General features: G+C 34.5%; 1 long non-coding RNA gene across 1 annotated transcript in view; it reads left to right on the top strand.

Moving 5' to 3' along the window:
• Window positions 1–14,915, top strand: part of LOC141553843 (uncharacterized) — a 33,455-nt gene extending 18,540 nt beyond the window's left edge. The window contains exons 2-3 of the long non-coding RNA XR_012485681.1: window positions 4,527–5,046; window positions 14,687–14,915. This is a non-coding gene — a long non-coding RNA (uncharacterized LOC141553843). The remainder of the gene's footprint in view (window positions 1–4,526; window positions 5,047–14,686) is intronic.
• Window positions 14,916–21,675: the final 6,760 nt, after the last annotated feature.

The raw sequence follows: 21,675 nt of genomic DNA, 5'->3' as shown, positions 1-21,675 counted from the left end.
CAACCAAAAATTAAACTCGAAATACAAAAATTAAAAGGAGAAATCAATAAAATTGAAAGTAAAAAAACCATTGAATTAATAAATAAAACCAAGAGTTGGTTTTATGAAAAAGCCAATAAAATAGATAAACCTTTGGTAAATTTGATCAAAAAAAAGAAAGAGGAAAATCAAATTGATAGTCTTACAAATGAAAAGGGGGATCTTTCCACCAATGAAGAGGAAATTAGAGAAATAATAAGGAGTTACTTTGCCCAACTTTATGCCAATAAATTTGATAACTTAAGTGAAATGGATGACTTCCTCCAAAAATATAGGCTCCCTAGATTAACAGAGGAGGAGATAAATTGCTTAAATAGTCCCATTTCAGAAAAAGAAATAGAACAAGCTATTAATCAACTCCCCAGGAAAAAATCCCCAGGGCCAGATGGATTCACATGTGAATTCTACCAAACATTTAAAGAACAATTAGCCCCAATGTTATATAAATTATTTGAAAAAATAGGGGATGAAGGAGTCCTACCAAATTCCTTTTATGACACAGACATGGTACTGATACCTAAACCTGGTAGATCGAAAACTGAGAAAGAAAATTATAGACCAATCTCCTTAATGAATATTGATGCTAAAATCTTAAATAAGATATTAGCAAAAAGACTTCAGAAAATCATCTCCAAGATAATACACTATGATCAAGTAGGATTTATTCCAGGAATGCAGGGCTGGTTTAATATTAGGAAAACTATTAATATAATTGACCATATTAATAATCAAATTAATAAGAACCATATGATCATCTCAATAGATGCAGAAAAAGCATTTGACAAAATCCAACATCCATTCCTACTAAAAACTCTTGAGAGTATAGGAATAAATGGATTATTCCTTAGAATAATCAGGAGTATATATTTAAGACCGTCAGTAAGCATAATATGCAATAGAAATAAACTGCAACCTTTCCCAGTAAGATCAGGAGTGAAACAAGGTTGCCCACTATCACCATTACTATTCAATATAGTACTAGAAACGCTAGCCTCGGCAATAAGAGCCGAGAAAGAGATTCAAGGAATTAGAGTAGGAAATGAGGAAATCAAACTATCACTTTTTGCAGATGACATGATGGTATACTTAGAGAACCCCAAAGACTCTGCTAAAAAGCTACTAGAAATAATTCAAAATTTCAGCAAAGTGGCAGGATACAAAATAAATCCACATAAATCCTCGGCATTTTTATATATCACTAACAAAATGCAACAGCAAGAGATACAAAGAGAAATTCCATTCCAAACAAATGTTGAGAGTATAAAATATTTGGGAATCCATCTACCAAAGAAAAGTCAGGAATTATATGAGAAAAATTACAAAACACTTGCCACAAAAATAAAATCAGATTTAAATAATTGGAAAGACATTCAGTGCTCTTGGATAGGCCGAGCGAATATAATAAAGATGACAATACTCCCCAAACTAATCTATTTATTTAGTGCTATACCAATCAGACTCCCAAGAAACTATTTTAATGACCTAGAAAAAATAACAACAAAATTCATATGGAAGAATAAAAGGTCAAGAATTGCAAGGGAACTAATGAAAAAAAACTCAGAGGAAGGTGGTCTAAGTGTACCTGATCTAAAGCTATATTATATAGCAGCAGTCACCAAAACCATTTGGTATTGGCTAAGAAATAGGCCGGTAGATCAGTGGAACAGATTAGATACAAAGGACAAAAAAGGGTACATCTATAGCAATCTAATCTTTGACAAACCCAAAGATTCCAACATTAGGGATAAAAATTCATTATTCGGAAAAAACTGTTGGGAAAACTGGAAATTAGTATGGCAGAAATTAGATATGCATCCACACTTAACACCATATACCAAGATAAGATCAAAATGGGTCCATGATTTAGGCATAAAGAGGGAGATAATAAATAGATTAGAGGAACAGAGGATAATCTACCTCTCAGACTTGTGGAGGAGGAAGGAATTTATGACCAGAGGAGAACTAGAGATCATTATTGATCACAAAATAGAAGATTTTGATTACATCAAACTAAAAAGTTTCTGTACAAATAATACTAATGCAAACAAGATTAGAAGGGAAGTAACAAATTGGGAAAATATTTTTAAAAACAAAGGTTCTGATAAAGGTCTCATTTCCAAAATATATAGAGAACTGACCATAATTTATAAGAAACCGAACCATTCTCCAATTGATAAATGGTCAAGGGATATGAACAGACAATTCTCAGAGGAAGAAATTGAAACTATATCCACTCACATGAAAGAGTGTTCCAAATCACTACTGATCAGAGAAATGCAAATTAAGACCACTCTGAGATACCACTACACACCTGTCAGATTGGCTAAGATGACAGGAACAAATAATGACAAATGTTGGAGGGGATGTGGGGAAACTGGGACACTAATACATTGCTGGTGGAGTTGTGAAAGAATCCAGCCATTCTGGAGAGCAATCTGGAATTATGCCCAAAAAGTTATCAAACTGTGCATACCCTTTGACCCAGCAGCGCTACTACTGGGATTATATCCCAAAGAAATACTAAAGAGCGGAAAGAGACATATATGTGCCAAAATGTTTGTGGCAGCTCTTTTTGTTGTAGCTAGAAACTGGAAGATGAATGGATGTCCATCAGTTGGAGAATGGTTGGGTAAATTGTGGTATATGAAAGTTATGGAATATTATTGCTCAGTAAGAAATGACCAGCAGGAGGAATACAGAGAGGGTTGGAGAGACTTAAATCAACTGAGTGAAATGAGCAGAACCAGAAGATCACTGTACACTTCAACAACAATACTGTATGAGGATGTATTCTGATGGAAGTGGAAATCTTCAACATAAAGAAGATCCAACTCACTTCCAGTTGATCAATGATGGACAGAGGTAGCTACACCCAGAGAAGAAACACTGGGAGGGGAATGTAAATTGTTAGCACTAATATTTGTCTGCCCAGGTTGCATGTACCTTCGGATTCTAATGTTTATTGTGCAACAAGAAAATGATATTCACACAAAAAAAAAAAAAAAAAAAAAAAAGAATCTCTTATTTCCTGGATATCTTCAACATAAAGAAGATCCAACTCACTTCCAGTTGATCAATGATGGACAGAAATAACTACACCCAGAGAAGGAACACTGGGAAGTGAATGTAAATTGTTAGCACTACTATCTATCTACCCAGGTTGCTTATACCTTCGGAATCTAATACTTAACGTGCAGCAAGAAAATGGTATTTACACACATATATTGTATCTAGATTATATTGTAACACATGTAAAATGTATGGGATTGCCTGTCATCAAGGGGAGGGAGTAGAGGGAGGGAAGGGATAATTTGGAAAAATGAATACAAGGGATAATGTTATAAAAAAATTACTCATGCATATATACTGTCAAAAAATTTATAAATAAAATTAAAAAAAATTTTAATTTATAAATCTCCTCTGATTTTCCTCTTTATACTAATTTCCCTTTCACTTTTTAGGACAACACTATCTTCTCAATCATCTAGTCTCATTCCCTTGATGTCATCCTGGATTCCTTACCTTTATTTCTCTCAAATCCCATCTGTTACAAAACACTATCAATCCTGCATTCATGACATCTTGGATTTATCCCCTTCTCTCTTTTGGTAACACCATTATCCTGATCCAGTGTTCATTACCTCACACCTATGCTGTCTCATATGTCTGCTATTAGGTCTCCCTGCTTTAAGACTCTCTACATTAGAGAACACATACTTCCACTCAGCTGTCAGATTAATATTCCTAAAGTTAGGCCAAACCATATCACCCCCCCCATTCAATAAACTCCAGTGAAACTCTAATGTCTTCAGGTTCAAATATAAAATCTGTTATTCAAAGCCTTTAAAAATATAGCCCCCTCCAACTTTTTCCCTTCTCACACTTATACCCCACCATGTACATTGTATTCAAGTGACACTTGCCCCCTCACTGTTCTTTAACAAGATACTCTGTCTCTTGCTTACTGCATTTTCAATGATTGTTGCTCTTTTTCTGAAATTTTATTGTCACTTCTTTTATGTGAGTGTGTCTATCGGACATCTGAAAAGTTCCATTTTAAGCTATTTGAGCTTTTAGGCACTTAACAAAAGCTTGTTGTCTTGCCCTGCCTAGGAAGGGTGGGATGAAATAGTTTTTGGTTCATGACAGGTATTACATCTCAGAAGAAGCAGGATAAATCTGGCAGGTCAGACCCTTATTGCTGAATGTGTTCCCGTGATTATTTCCTTTCTTGACTATTCCAGGAAAAAACAGAGGACATCAGTCAACTTCACTTGAAAGAGAGCAGAAAAAGCTTGCTCTTCTGTTTTTTTTTCATAGTTAGAAATAGTTTCTGAACAAAAATTAATTACTATTACATACTCATTTGTTTCATCACTTAATGGTTAATGTTTGTACACCAAATGATAAAATGTTGAGAATAGAAAATGTTGATTTTATATGCATATATGTTTCAAGATTTTTATTTTTATTTTTTTTTATTTTAGCCTGACGTAGAAGAGACTTATGAGAGGACCATCCAAATATTTGAAAAGATATAAAATCAACAAGACATAAGAAGTGCTCTGCTTGGCTCCAAAAGGTAAAATTAGGAGTAAGAGGCAAAATGATGAAGAGAGATGGGTTCAGGCTTCATTGAAGGAAAACTTCCCAGTAATTAACACCCTTAAAGCAGAATGGAGTGTCTTGTGACTTAATGGATTCTCCATCAATGTACATCTTTAGATAGAGGCTGACTGAGCACCTTGCAGAGATTTTATAGGATGAATTCCTCCTCAAGCATGTGTTGGATTCCATGAATAGTGAAGTTCCTTCTCCTTCTGTGATTCTATGATTCAATAAGATGGCAGTTTTTACCCTTTCAACTGCAGAATCATCAAAAAAGCAAGATGATTTCTAGCATTGACAACTCTTACCAGCTAAGTCACCTGAAAACAATTGTTTTTTACCCTGAAAAAAGAAGTTAAAAAAAAAAAAAAAAGAAATACATCTCTAAAAACAAACATAGTAAGTGTTGATTTCTGAGGCTCTGATACTCAGTACAAATAGCTAAATTATTCAGTGTTTGAACAGCAAGGTATTTCAGCAGGGACAGTTCCTTAATTAAATGAATTCCAAACACCAGGACTAGTGGGCCCTCCAGGAACTTGAGGTTTCAAGTCCTGAAACGGTCATTTAAGGATGAGCCAGAGAATAGAAATCAAATTGAGTTAGTGTCATTTCATAGGCCATCAGTGTCTCAAAACTTATGCATATTCTAATCAAAGATTAGCACTAACTAAGAGAAAACAAGGAAATGCATAAAGCCAGCAGGATGACAGCATGGAGATGGGTAAGCACACTCCAAAAAACCTTGACTAAAAAAGAAAAAAAATCTACATGGTGTGAAACTGGCTGGAGTTTCTGCTTTTGGAGTTCAGATGTACTTCTTGGAAAGATGTGATGAATACTAATTTTTTTTTCCAATTTTCACAGCTCCTTTTTGTGAAGAACAATCAATACCCAACTTCCATAAGATAGATACAATTCAAAGTTTATGTAAGGAAACTTAAAACTCCAGGGGTGGAGGGATTGTGTTTTTTTGTTTGTTTCTTTGTTTGTTTGTTTGTTTGTTTTGTTTTGTTTTCAAAGTCAACCAACAACATTCATCATTCAGCCTTTTGGTTTTATATGTTACTAGGCTCCTTGGGAGAGGAAAGGACATTCAAACTTAGAGCTGGAAAAGATCTTGGAGACAACCTAGTTTAGCAGCCTTGGTCTCACAGACAAGAAAACAGTGCTATGGGGGTAGGGAGAAAAATGACTTGTTCAAAATCAAGTGGATAGAAAGTAGCAGAGCCAGATCTTTGAGCCCAGGTCTTTTCATGCCAGATCCAATGATTCTCCCCCTATACTTTGCTCCCTCCACCAAGAAGCTTGCAAACCTGTGAGGACAGGATATGAGGAAACAATAAAACTGGGTCTAAACCTTTTAGATCTAGTTATTGTGCCTCTTTAAAGGATACAGAAAAAAAGGTAACTCATAAAGAGAGCTACAACATGAAATAGAGAGAAAAATAAATGTTCTTTTGACATGGATGCAGCTCAATAATATGAAAAGAAAGCTGCAATAAGAGTGAAAAAATACTAGTTTGAGCCCTAATTTCAATCAACATTTATCCAATGCCTACTAAACACCAGTCCATGTGGGGCTCTCAAGATAAAAAGACAAAAAGGAAACAGACCCACCTCGTAGGTATCTTACATGCTATCAATTATAAATTATCCAGAGGAATCACCACTTACTGTAAGTGTGATCTCAGTCAAGTCACCTCATCATAGGACTTCAGTTTTCTCAACAGTAAACAAGAGAGAGTTAGACTCATTGAAGCATAAGTTCTCTCCTAGTTTTGCATCTCTGACATTTTTATCTTGAGAGATCTGCAGGATGTTTTGATGACTATTTAATGAAGTGGAAGTACTTGATAATGTAATCTTGTGTTGTCACTACATGGCTATGGGATTTGGGGCAAGTAATTTCCCGACATTCTGCCTCAGGTTCTTAATCTATAAAAGTAGGACTGATTGTAGAGCCATGATCCTACTCATAAATTCTTTACATACATTTGCGTTTTCACATTATGTGATCTAAACACTGTAATGTTCTGTTTCTCTAGATTGTAATTGTTCTCTGGGAGCAGTTCTCTTGGGGAGCTTCCAGAGACAGCCTTAGTTTCAGTTCAGTTCAATAATCCCAAAATGCAGCCAGGGTTAAAGTCTTTTACTCTCTCTTTCCAAATCTTATCTCCTTCACTTGGAGCTCGGCTAGTTTTCTGGAGGCCTATCTCTCTCCTTGACTCTTGAGCTCTTGCTGCTAGTCCTTTGTCTCTTCCAGCTTCAGCCTCTAGTTCCTTCTGAATCCAAAGCCTCCAGCCAGCACAAAGTTTGAAAATGGAATGAATCAGACTCCTCCTCCCAGAGAGTGGGCTTGTGGGTACTCCCTGGGCTTGTGGGAGTTCCTTAAAAGTATGCTCTCTTAGAGGTGTGAATCTCATGGAATTCTAGTAAATATATTACTGAATTAGAGAACTGTTAAGTACCATGCTAAATCCAGTGACTTAGCACCTTGTAAGAACCCTAACAAGGCATTACAAAATATCATGTTCACACTGCAGATGTGAAGATGGAGGCTTTGAGAAGTTATGTGGTCACACAGTGAAAAACTATTGGAGATGGGACTTAAGCTTAGATTTTCCTGACTTTATGTACAGAATGCTATCCTCCATTACTGACATTAGAAAACTCAATCCAAGAGTTCTAACTATTAAGATGGCCAGTTGTAAGGAGGAAATTTGCACTCAATTTTTTTTTGTAAAGAAAGTTGGGGAATCTAAAAGTGAGGAAGAAAAGAGTACGAGAAGAAAATCACTTAATGACAAGGTTAGAGAAAATGTCCTTCATGGTTCTTTTCAACAATAAGATGAGGTAAGTTCCAATGATCTTGTGATAAAGAGATAGGACTATGGGAACTGAGTGTGAATAACAACATAGCATTTTAACCCTTTCTGTTGTTCTTTGCTTGCATTTTGTTTTCTTTCTCACTTTTTTTTCCTATTTGATCAGATTTGTCTTATGCCGCAAGATGATTGTATAAATATTTATGCATATATTGGATTTAACATATTTTTAAAATCTTTAACATATATTGGATTGCTTGCGATCTAGGGGAGGAAGTACAGGGATGGGAGAGAGAATTTGGAACGCAAAATTTTGTAAGGGTCAATGTTGAAAAATCATTGATGCATATCTTTTGAAAATAAAAGGCTTTAATAAAAAAAAAAAAAGAAAGAAAAGATGCCCTTGATCTCCTTCATAGTCAAGAAAGCTCCCTATATCATACCCACAAATGCTTTTTTTCTGCCATTGGATGTCATTCTCTAGTTTAAAAATGAACACATAGAAAATAGGAAAGTAGGAAAAAGTAAGTGTATTTATTATAACATTTCCTTCTGGTTCTGATGACATGACATGCTTTGTTGAAGAAGAAAAGGATAAATATTTGAACTGTACAGAAAATGTTCTGAAAATCATCTGAAGTTAAGTGAAAAGATTATAATTTTAGGGAAATCATGATTTCAGCAGACACTAAGGACATTTTCAGAAAGTACAGATGGGTTGGAAAGAACTCTTTGACTTTTAAATCCAAGTTTCCAGGTCAGAAGATCTAGTCATTTGATAGCTTTTTTATGTTGTTATCTATGAGAAATTACATATCTGTATGTTAGCTTATTGTTTTCTTAATATCTGTATAAATGAAAAAACCCTGCTGAATATAATAATTAGGATAAGATCAAAATTCAGGGAAAAAAACCCTGCTGAATACAATAATTAGTATAAGATCAAAACTCAGGAAAAAAATCATTATTAATAGCCCATAAATTGTGACTACATCCAGCCATTCTGGAGAGTGATTTGGAACTATGCTCAAAAAGTTAACAAGCTATGAATACCCTTTGATCTAGCAGTGTTACTACTGGGCTTATAAAGAGGTCTTAAAGAAGGGAAATATGCAAAAATGTCCATGGCAATCCTCTTTGTAGTGACAAGAAATTGGAAACTGAGTGGCTCCCATCAATTGGAGTATGGCTGAATAAATTATGGTATATGAATGTTGTAGAATATTATTGTTCTGTAAGAAATGACCAACAGGATGATTTCAGAAAGGCTTGGAGAGATTTGAACTGATGCTGAGGGAAAAGAGCAGGAACCAGGAGATTATTATATACTTCAACAACAATACTATATGATGATCAATTCCGATGGATGTGGCCATGTTCAAAACCAAATCCATTTGTTCAATAATTAATAGAACCAGCTACACCCAGCAAAAGAACTCTGAGAAATGAGTGTGAACCACTACATAGTATTTCCAATCCCTCTGTTTTTGTCTGCTTGAATTTTTTATTTCCTTCACAGGTTAATTGTACATTATTTCAAAGTCCAATTCTTCTTATGTAACAAAATAACTGTATGGGCATGTATACATATATTGTATTTAACATATACTTTAACATATTTAACATGTAATTATCTACCTGCCATCTAGGGGATGGGGGAAGGAGGGGAAAAATTGGAACAAAGGTTTTGCAATTGTCAATCCTGAAAAATTACCCATGCATACATCTTGTAAGTAAAAAGTTATAATAAAAAATAAAACAACAGATAAACAGTCCGTAAGTTGAAGTAACTCAATAAAGACAAATTTCCATTTCTCCTAGTTGGTCAGTTGATCAATACCAGGTTATCTTCAAAGATCAGTAATCTCCTCTATTTCCTTCCTGTCATGTGTGGCCAGTCCCTGTGAGCAGCTGACTTGACCATCAATGTTGCTTTTGATCAGAGAATCCTTCAGAACTTTTCCCTTGATGTGTTCTTTAAAGCCCCAAATAGCAGATTGCTAATCTGATTTATGAACCTTCATCAGAACGCCAAGGGGAAAATCCCTGTTCAGTCTGATCTCTCATGATTACAAAACATGCTTTGTACATCTTATTCTCCTGAGTTTCACTGAAGAAGAAGGAACAATCCAGATGAAGACCTGCAGGGGAGGGGGTCACTGAACAAGATCAGCCATATACCTTGCCTACCACCAGTAACTACCAGCATTTATCATCAAATTCTTGTGCTTTGTATTTAGTGTTCTGTTGCTTAAGCTTCTGTTTAGCAGGAATTAGCTCCTATGGAGACTTACCAGAAATCCAGTGTTATATCTTTCATATTTCACCATTTCCTTCCAGCTTCTTCCCTCCCTTTAAGGTGACTCATGTAAGTTTGTCCCAGGCAGTATCATCAACCATCATGACAGAGCTGGAAGAGAGGTTAATGCCTGCTTAATCCTAGCTCTAAAGTTTATCTAGTCCAACTCCCTTATTTTCTAAAGGAGGAAAATGAGCCTCAATGAAGTGAGATGTCTTGCTCAGGTCAAATTGATATGATTTCCTTTGCTCAAAGTAGCAGGCCTCTCACTAGCAGCAATCATGTAGCTTGGTATCAGAGAAGTGAAAGCTTCTATGGTGATCAATAGTGGGATTGGCCTTAGGAAGGGCTGCTAAACTCGATTTAATCAAAATATGGAAGTCCAGTCTCAACTAATTAAGAATAATTTGGGAAGATAAGATGGCACTTTACCATTGTAGACTTCAAAATAAAAAAAAAAGTTTGAGTTTTAATTCATAAGAAATAGAAAATAATAAAGGGCATGAACAGAGAAGATAAAAAGAAAGGTTTTTTAAAAATTGTATTTTATACTATAGTTTAGTGTCCATGAAGACCAATAATTAAATGAATATAAGCACAGAAAAGTGTGTGTATCATAGAAAGAATTGATAGGATTTAGCAAATAAATTGGATATTAAAACACAGACAATGGGAGAGTCAAACATTTCTAACAAAGAAACTATATAAATGGCACCATTTTATATGAAATTATAATCTCAGATTCTAGCCTGTTGAATTTGAGATGCCCACAAGACATCTAGAAGAAAATTTTCTCTAGATCATTAGGAACGGTGCTCTTCGGTTTGTGAGAAAATTTGGGGCCAGAAACAGACTCAGAAATCCTCCATGGATAGGTAGAGTTGAAGCCATGAGATTTTATATAGTCAAGGGAGATGCTAAAAAACGAAAAAACATTAACACCCATGATAAATATGAAAAAAAATAACCACTTAAAAAGTGGTGGAGAGGATAAGAAGGCATTGAAGGATTCAGAAAAGGAATAGCATGAGGGATACAGAAGAGCTGAAAGGAAAGATTGGTTCTATGCTAATACAAAATCAAGTATATTAATTGAACCACTAGTTCAGTGAGAGCTGGAGCACCAGCGTCTTCAAAAAGTTAAAAGATAAGCATTGTCCATGGAGCAATATAGAAGTCCATGATAGGAGTGAACAAGCTGTACTCCCAAAACAGCAAATAACTTTATACTGAAATAGAAATTAAAGATTTCATTGAAGAATTTTCAAACAGAAAGAGAAGACGCGCTTGATTCAATGGAAGAGAGAGGAATTACACCTTCTTGCTTCACTCATTTCTCTATATGATCTCTCTGGATCCCAGTGTTGCCCTGTGTAAAAGAAAGGAGTTGGGCTAAGCTTATTTCGATATTCCTTCCATCTCTGCATCCTATAATCATTTCATGCTACTCCAAATTAGAGTTCACAATCATGTCCTTATTGCCCAATAGACTGTAATTGATGTGAAATAGAGTATATTTAGTCAGGTGAGAAATCAGAGAGAGCATCTGACTTATAGTCACAAAGATCTAATCATCTCTTCACAAGGATGAGTTTCAATCCTGCTTCCCATTCAGCTAGTGAGTTAAGTCATTTAAATACTCAGCCTCTGTTTTCTCATCTGTAAAGGGGGGATAATAATTGTACCTACTGTGAGGAGAGTTCTGGGAATCAAATAGGATAATATATGCAAATTACTTTGCAAATTATCTGAATGTGCTTTTATTTTTATGAGTTTTATGCTATGTTTAGCAATAAGCTTTTTATGTTTATTTTGAATGTTTTTGCTAAAATTTTCCATCCAAATTTTCTTCAGTGAAAATAACAACAAAAAATAAGACTTCTAACATAGCAAGTAAAGAGTCATAGCCTCAAGCAATCAGCCATAAGGAAGTAATATGAATCTGAAAATCTGTGCACTTGGAAGACTTCAGATTTCAGAAGAGAATGTCTTTCTCAATAAGTTTGGAAGAAGGGAAATGGGAAAATCTAAAATAATTTATTTCCTTCTTTCCTTTCCTCCCTTCCCTCCCCCTTCCTTATTTCTGTCCTTCCATCTTATTTATAGAAAACCTCAATCTTAACTATTTAGCTATTATAAAATTAAAAAGAAAAAAGAAAAAACCGAGCACTTAGTTCAAACACATTCATAAAATTCAGACCATATATTTTAGATACCCATTTTTGACTATTCCTTTTTGCCTGTTCTTTTAACGAATTTGATCTTTTCTTTACTCCAACATCTTTGAACATAAGATGTGAATTGTGAGATATGCCATATGCGTGGGAATAGTCTTATGCATAAAACAAAGCTCCTCTGGAGAGTCCTGAGGTAGAGATATATTTCATTTCAAACCCTCAAAGAAGCTGATCTAAAAAGGCCAACTGATATGTAATACTTTGTCAGGTAAATGATTTGCTATCATCTCTAAATTCATTCTTAATTCATCTATCAGGTATGTATCTTTTATTATCTCTTAATGTATAGCTCCAGAACTAGGAATATGTAGAAACTGGATACTAGAAAAAAAGTAATAGTGGAATTAAAATAAATTGCAATATGTTTTTCTCTTCATGTAAAAATGCTACGAATTCTGCCCACAAGGAGCAATTTAGTGAACAGACCAATAATGATTACCCTGAGTAGAGTTTAAAAGTATATTAATGTTGATGACAATTTTTAAATGATAATATAATTATACCAATTGACATAAATATCATGTCTTAAGATTTGCAAAGTATTTTTCATTGGCTTTCCTTCTCAAAAACCGTATGAAATAAAAACTACTCGTGTCTCCATTTTATAGAAGAGTAAACAAAGACTGAGAGAAATTAACTGCTTCAGAAACACACGATTAATAAGTTTCTAAATAGGGACAGGTATTTTGAACTCCAAATCCAAAAATCACCATTAATCCATGTGAAGATACATAATGAATTGCACTAGTATGAAGATTAGACAGATGTCTGGTCTTTAGTAGGAATGAAGGGCAAATGGAAGTTCTTTCTGGATTCTTAGTTTCTGTCTCTTATAATGTGTCTAAGCTAGAGAATAACAAGTAAAGAAAACAGGATAAAAAATAAAAAACAAACAAACAAAAAAACCCTCTGACAATGAATTTAATGTGGGAAGGAGAGGTTATTTTAAGGTAATTTCAAGTAGGAGTTATTACTTGACATCCCTTCAAGAGTCTCCTCTGGAAAACAGTCATCATTAGCTTAGAATAATACTTGGCAGATATATAAAAGGAAAAGCATACAACTCGTCAGGATTGATTTGAAATGCTGACTATGGGAGAGGTCTCAGACTCCATCAGTTTGTACCCAGAAGAGTCAGAAGTTATAGGAGGAATTTCCAATATGGAAATTGAGAAGGAACAATTGAAGAAGAATATTTTTTTTATTTATAATTTTTTTCACAGTATATATGCATGAGTAATTTTTTTATAATATTATCCCTTGTATTCATTTTTCCAAATTATCCCCTCCTTCCCTCTACTCCCTCCCCTTGATAACAGGCAATCCCATACATTTTACATATGTTATAATATAAACTAGATATATGTGTGTAAATACCATTTTTCTTGTTGCACATTAAGTATTAGATTCCGAAGGTATAAGTAACCTGGGAATCGAGGTAGAATTAAAAGAGGAGGGAGGAGCAACACATATTTACCTGATAATTAAAAATAGACATATCTGAGAAGGAGATAGCAGGTCTCCTTTCTTTGGAGGGTGTTGGACTGACAATGGATGATCTTTTGTTGGACAAGAGATTCTTTGTGAGGTACAAGGTGGACCACATGGCCTTTAATATCCATTCTCCCAATGAGATTCTTTGATTTCTCATTAAGCTTGTGGAACCTCATAAAAAGGAAGCAAAGATCTGTATTCTAATCCCATTTCTGTAATTATATAACAGTAATCCATTTACTCCTATAGGACAATTAAATGAGAGCTCAATCTCTTTCAATTGCTCTCCAGGAGTAAATAGACTACTATTATACAATTACAGCAATTAATTAAAGGTTTTGGGTTTGCATCCTGCTTATGCCCCTAACTGCCTTATGGCAAGCTTCAGCAAGTGGATTCCCTGCTGAGATTTAATTTCCTCATCTTCAAATGAAAAAGTTGAAATAGTCTCTAAAGACCATATCAGTGTCAAATCTATACTACTATTGTATTTCTGGCCTCTCATAGTATTTTAAGTTTGTAACTATGAGGGACTTTGTAAGTCATTCAACACAATATCTTTATTATATAAAGAAAATGGGGCCCAGAAAGGTTAATAAATGTGTCTGTTGTCATATTAGTGTAAGTGACCAAGGCACGATTTGAACTGGTCTTCCTAAATCCTATGGAGAGAATGCTAGGTCTGGAGTCAGGAAAACCCAAGTTCAAATCCAGCCCCAGACATTTACTGACTTATGACACTGGCCAGGTCATTTAACCTTATTTCCCCAGTTTCTTCATCTATAAAATAAGCTGGAAAAAGAAATGGCAAATTATTTCAGTATCTCTGCCAGGAAAACCCCAAATGAGGTCACAGAAAGATGTAACTGAAAATGACTAAATAAGAGCAATACATTTGCTGATTTCAAATCTATCCCTCTTTCTCCTATGTCACACTGACATTTATCTATAGAATGGAGGTACTGGATTTAACTGTTGAGTGCCTTCTAATACATAATTTTATGGAGAAACATTAGAGAATAATTGTTTTCCTGAAGATTAAGTTTGTACTCATTCTGACTACTCATTAGTACAACTGCATCAAAATCAAAAATTTACAATGTTTCCACAAGAAGCTATATTTACTATGATAGAAACGGAAAATCTATAAGTTGGAAAATATATTTGTATTCTTTTTGCAGCTCATCAGGATATAATGGACTAAATACATCATCCCCTGGATTTCTAAACTAATTTTCCTCTGATGCAGAAAATAGAACCAACTTCAGAAGGAATGAAAGGCAAAATCTCCTAAGCATATAATTGATACGGACATTATCTTAACATTATTAAGATGGAAATAGCTACTCGGAGTCATTGAATAAATGGAAAATCAAAAAATAAAACATCTGTTCTTTTGAAACAGCAAAATTTCCCATTCATTTTGAGGTAGCTATGGTCGAGCACTTGTGAAATGATTCTGAAAATATTACTTTCATTAGCTCTCACACAGAATCTCAGCTATTTTTTTTGGAAATACAAGGAGAAGTATTAAGAGCCAAGCCACCTTAAATGCATGAAGCATTAGGTAAATATAACTAATGAGACAAGATTTTTTTTTTTTCCTACCACACATAGAGAAAATGCTTTTCACACTTTACCATGTTTTAGGAGCAACCCATACTCTCTTCTGGGTCATTTGGAGCCAAATGGAAATAGTTCTTCTGTCCAAATGGTTGTATTCACAATATGAAAACTGTACCATGAGTGTTTGTAAGTCACTGACATATAATACCTCCTTTAATATAAATGGCCCAATGTTTTCACTCTATCATGTTTGTCTGCACTTCTCTACATATTGTTAGAGTTCTAAATGGAAATCTGAAAAGATTTTGTTCAATGTATACCTTGATGCTCAATTTTTAAAGCCTCAAAACATTATATGGTGCACATGCATAAATGTTCATATTCAGTTATGTTAATATGCACATATACACACATGTACAATAAGCATGTGTATATGTGCATATATTTATATTAATGCATCTATTTGTGTGACTATATATGCATGTATATATAATTTATCCCTATTTATACAAATTTATATTATTATGTATGTATGGTATAAATAAACAAATAAATATACCTATGAATACATTGAGTAATGTATATTTTATATGTATATATTGCCTATGTGTTTATATTAAATATGTGTATATGGATATAAATAAATATGCCTATATATATTGAATTATGTATATATGTATATATTACCTATGCATTTATAATAAAATGTAGATATGGACATACATATGTATACTTACACAAACATTGAATTATTAGTATGTGTATATGTATATATTGCCTATGTATTTATATTATTATGTGTATATATGGGTAAGTATATGGGTGTATGTATGTATGGGTAAGTATGTATACTTACATATACATTGAATAATATATTTATGTATTTTCTGCAATATGTGCATACATTTTTGTTTATAGTCATAAGTATCTTCCAACAGCAAAGAATTCAGTAGGGGAATGTCATGGGCCAGAATTTGAAATGAGGTGCTAAGTCAGTGGAATTGATAGAGATAATGGTTATTTAGCAACGTGCTTAACAGTTCTCTAGCTCGGTACATGTATTTAGTACTTACTACAGTTCTATAAGATTCACACCTTTGATTAGAGAAGATATAAATTCAAACAAACTCAGCCAGAATCAGAATGAGGGAAGACCAGAGACATGGCGGCAGGCTGTCCTCCTTTACTTCTCCAGAAACTAAGATCCAGAAGGCCTCCAGGAAAACTAGTTGAGCCTCAAGTGAAGGAGACAAGACTTTGAAGGAGACAAGAAAGGATTTGGACTTTAACCCCTGGCTGTACTCACATGTGGTGATTACTGAACTGAAACAAATGCTGCCTCCAGAGACCCCAAGAAAATCTCAACAGAGAATATGACATTTTAGAGAGAATATTACAGGGGAACTTGTATGAATGATCTATACTCATGCTTTTAAATGACTTTTATAGTCATGACTATAAACATAGAAAAGTTGTTCCAGATAATTCGTGAGTATTCTTATAATGGCAAGAAAGCAAGAGTAAGAGTTTTAAACATATATTATGCGTATGATAATTGTGTGAATGTATGTATATGTGTGTGCATATCTATATGTAATGGGTGATACACCCCTTCATCATTATGGTAAAGCCTATGAACTCAGTTTAGGATATAATTCTTACATAAAATAAAATATATGCAACTAGAAAGAAAACCACAGATTAATACGATAAATATTTTCCCATCCAATTTCATGGCCCTCCCTGAAATTTATCCATGGAACACTTGGGGAGACCTGAGCACACTAAGTTAAGAACCTCTTACATAAATGAATATCCCCAGTTGTAAAGGGCTACAACTGAGCAGATGCAAGGTAACCTGGCACTTGAGGCTAATTACCAATTGGACAATTCTCTATTAACATGTTTGGGGGATGACCCTACTTAAGTATTCTGTGCTGGCTTGATCAGGGGGTGTGGAAAATGAAGAGGAAGTGAGATCAGTGGGTGGAATAGGAGGAGGAGGGTCATTCTGTTGGAGGTGAAGAGAGAGGAAGGAGGTGTAGAGATGCCTAGATCTAATCCCCTGAGAGCGACCCCAAAAGACCAAGAATAAAGCTTTTTGCTTATCCTGACTCCAGCTGATTCTAAGATATCCAGGTTCCATAAGGAGAATTTACTATGAATGATTAAACATGAGGTATCCATATCTGAATATATCATAAAGGCATTGATATAGCAAAGTATGTGTGCTGTGGTGAATATAAGAATCCCTGAAAAGTTTACATCTTAGTGACATGTTAAAAGGGATTAGTAAGTTATGATGCTGCATTTCCAAATTTTATTTATTTATTTATTATCACTTCCTTCTCACAAAGCTTTATTGAGTTTATGTCTTCTGCCTTTAGTTTACTATTCATCCACTGAATATACACTGAATGTTTTATCAGTCCACATTGGATTCATGAGTTCAAATCTGAATTCAAACACTAACTAATCATGGGATCCTGGCCAAGTCACTTACCCCTGTTTGCCTCAGTTTTCTCATCTGCTTAAAAAAAAAAAAAAAAGTTACAGAGAAGAAAATAGCAAACTACTCCAATAAAACCCCAAGAAAACTCCAAATGGAGTCACAAAGAGTCAGACACAATTGAAAAATAAATGTAATAAATTGTGGTATGCTGTTGAGATTCTTTTACCCATTCAGCTTCCTATTTTAATGGGATCCTGGACTTACTTTCTTAATCCATTTAAATGATTGCAAATTAGATTGATAGGGGACTACTTTGCTCTCTCAGAATTCTAAAGACACCCCTAAGGAGTTGTTGTAATGCACTCTAAGCCACCTTATAACATGATTCCCTCATATCATTTGCTAGTGACTTATACTCCACTATCACTTGACCATTTAATATGAATAACTTTTACAAAGGAATATTTAATGAGAAAATGTAGCAAATAATGAAAACCACCAGCATTGGGATCACATGATTTATTATGCTACTTCAAACCCAAGGGAGGGTGGGCTTAAACTGAAAGCAATTTCAAGAAGACAATTAGCTCCGCCAAATTCACAAACCTGTCACTGAAACGAATTTTAAAATAATTTCAATAAAAATTAAACAGATAGCTAAAAGATAAGTCCCTCTTGTCTGTAGAACCCAGAATCTCGGCAGCTTTATCAATCAATTGCCAGGTCAGATATTGATCACTCCTCAGGGTTTTGTTGGTAGACAGCAAACTCTGGTCTAGATTCTTCCTTAGGTCTGTGTTGACCCATTCTTTTGACATTTTCAATACCTAGAACCCCCCAAAGTAGTCTGATATTATTTCATCTAAGAAGAGAAAGAATATAGGCAAGATACAGACTCAACTTTGTTATGACCTCATGGACTACATACTATGATGTTCCTGAGGAAAGATAAATGTCTGATGGCTCTGTCTCGTATCCTGGAGGCTTATAGTCAGTCTTGGCTTTCCCACTTGAATGCAGGCAGGTCAGAAAGAGGAATCATATTAGTCCGTTCGTGCCTGTAGAATGCACTATCACTCTTGGTTTAGCACTCAATCAAAAAGTCCATCTTCATTAGATAAGTTAAATTGGAAAAGATATCTGTTTTTGTTCCCACATGTGTATGTGAATTATAGTAGCAGAGAACACTGCCCAAGTTCATGAAGACTAGGCTTTGTGGCTGGTGGCTACATTATACCATAATAATAACTCTTACAAAATCCATCCCAACCATTTTCTCAAAAGTTTCGCAATAATTCTTACTAGAAAGGGGACTCATGTGGTGTAGGGTTTTGCTTTTCCAACTAGAAGGCAATACTGAAGAATCATTGAAACCATAGGCACAAAGTATTGGAGAATTCAAGGAACTTTGGAGCTTTAAATACTGAATATAACCTGATATTCAGTATTCAAGGAAAAGACATGGGTATCCTAGGCTTAAAGACTGACCCATTTAAGGACTGACCTCCCTGGATAGAATTGACTTTTCAATGGAAATTTTTTGAATATGTCACCTTCTATACATTTTTCCTCTCTCCTGTAACTATGTGGCTTGGCAAAATGACATCACTGGCCCTTAAATATTGCTTATTTTCCCTATGTATTTTTATATCATCCCCCTCAAGTAAAGATAGCTTGTTTCTCATGATAGCTCTACTTAGTGTGGTGTGGAAAGACAAAGGAGAAAGTCTGAATAACCCTTGACTTAATACTTAAGTGACCCCTCCCTTTCTCTTCTGTGTGTATATGTGAGTGAATTTCTTTATTTCTCTCTGTCTCCATCTATTTCTGTCTGTCTCTATGCATCTGTCTGTCTCTGTCTTTTTCGAGTCTCTTTTCCCCCTTTCTCCCCATTCTCTCTGTCTCTTTTTCTGTCTCTGTCTCTATCTGTATCTCTCTGTTTCTGAATCTGTCTCTTTGTCTCTCTTTTTCTGGTTTTCTCTTGCTTCCCTTAAAGCTTTTTTTTTTTTTTCAAAAAATATTCATGGATAATTTTCATAATTCACCCTTGCAAAACTTTGTGTTTCAATTTTTTCACTCTCTTTCCCCCACCCCGTACCCTAGATGGCAAGTAATCCAACATATTTTAGACATGTGCAATTATTCTATAAATGTTTGCACAATTATCATGCTGACAAAAAAAAACAAAAAAAAATAGATCAAAAAGGAAAAAATGAGAAAGAAAATAAAATGCAAACAAACAACAACAAAAAGAGTAAGGATGTTATGTTAGGATACACCCTCAGTTCCCACAGTCCTCTCTCTGGGTGTAGATGGCTCTCTTCATCACAAGATCATTGGAACTGGACTCCATCCCATTTATTTCATTACTAGTTTCTTTTATTTCTTTTTCTCCTACAGGATAAAGAGTGTTGATCAAATATTTTGCTGCAATGGAAATAATTTAGAAAATTGTTTCTTATCTCTACCTACTAAAAGTAAGAAAGAGGAGATGGTTGTGCATATTACTAGCTTCCACATACTGGAGATAAAAGTATTTCATTCATCCTAACCTAGCATCAAGGCACCATTAAATGAGCGTTAATATGAGATTGAAAAAAAAATGTCTTAGCAACTTCCTGAAATGCCTATTTTATGAAGAGCATGACTGTCCTTCTTACAAAGGATCCATAAAGTAGTTGAATGGCCCTCTGGTATGTTGTCCTCAGAAACTCCACAAAAACATCAATCACACTCCTTTTGAGGAAGAAGCTCCAACAACAGATTTAGAAGATGGCAGCAGCTTGTTAAAGAATCATCAGTGTTTGAAAACAGAGAAATAAAAAGTTGACAGTTTAGAGCTTCATCAGGGTACAGTTAGGTGCTAGAATTTAGAGATATTAGAACAATTCCAGTTGTGATGGAACCATAGGAGTATGAATTATGCTAAAAAAAAAAAAAAGTTTTTTTCTTACACATTGTCATGGGATTCTGGGAGAGATTCTATGCTTTTAAGTATGAAAACTATAGAAAGATTCCACTGTTTAATTTTCCTACTTGTTTATTTTGTTATTAATTTAGAATTATGTGATTTCATGTTTAACATATATTGGATCACTTGGCATTTAGGGAGGGAGATGGGGTAAGGGAGGGAGGAAAAAATGGAACAGAAGGTTTTACAAGGGTGAATGTTGAAAATTATCAATATACATGTTTTGAAATAAAATAAAATTATGTGATTTTATTTGGGATTTCCCTCTGCCCTGTTATAGAGAAGTTATTGTGTCGTGACTCAAATAATAATTACTTAAATGAATACCTGAAACACCACAGATGCTATTGGGAATATTAACAAAATTTCATGTTAATCATGGGATATTGGTGATGGAAATCCAATCATCTGCTCTGAAAAACAGCATCATTTATGACTCAGGACATCAAATTCAGAACACATTCCAGACTGAGGTATAGTACTGACTCTCTGAATGCCCCTTCATCCTGCTACAACTTTCAGTTGTCCTTCTCCTGATTTTTTTCTAATGATTATGCCTTAGACCCTGCCTGCTTCATAAAGATGTCCTGAAGATGAATGAGATTGTGTTTTCCCATCACTTAAAGATCACTTAACCCAGAGTAGGTTGGATATACAAAGAGGTCCTATTTCTTTTTATGTTCCTTTGGGAAATTACAAAATTATATTTATGATCACAAGCTTTCCCTTAAAAAAAAAGAAGAAGAAGAAGAAAAAGAACCAACTTTAATCAAAAATCTTTTCTACTGGTGTTCTATGACTACAAAATACAGAATATGGATATTTATGAAACAAATCAGAGCGATGATTTCCAAAGAGTAATGGAGAGGAACATGGTAAGTGTGATCAGGGAGTAAGAGTTGCAAATCATGCATTATGGAGGAGACAAATAAAGAAAAGAGCAGTACATGAACAGAAGAAAGCTATTCTTCATCTGGAGAAAAAGGATCAGTTTACAAACAATATATAAGCTCTATTGACATCTAGTCAATGTAAAGAGAAGCTTAGATTTATGGTTAAACATACATAATTGAGGCAGAGGATAAGCAAACTTAAGTGAGTTGCAATTTGCTTAACTGGAAGAAGTACTCTCATTGAGGAGATGATGTATCCACTGGAGTATTATAAAATCATTATTTTTT

The sequence above is a fragment of the Sminthopsis crassicaudata genome, chromosome 2, assembly GCF_048593235.1.
Source record: "Sminthopsis crassicaudata isolate SCR6 chromosome 2, ASM4859323v1, whole genome shotgun sequence".
Taxonomy (NCBI): Eukaryota; Metazoa; Chordata; class Mammalia; order Dasyuromorphia; family Dasyuridae; genus Sminthopsis; species Sminthopsis crassicaudata.
This window is presented reverse-complemented; position numbering and strand designations above follow the sequence as displayed.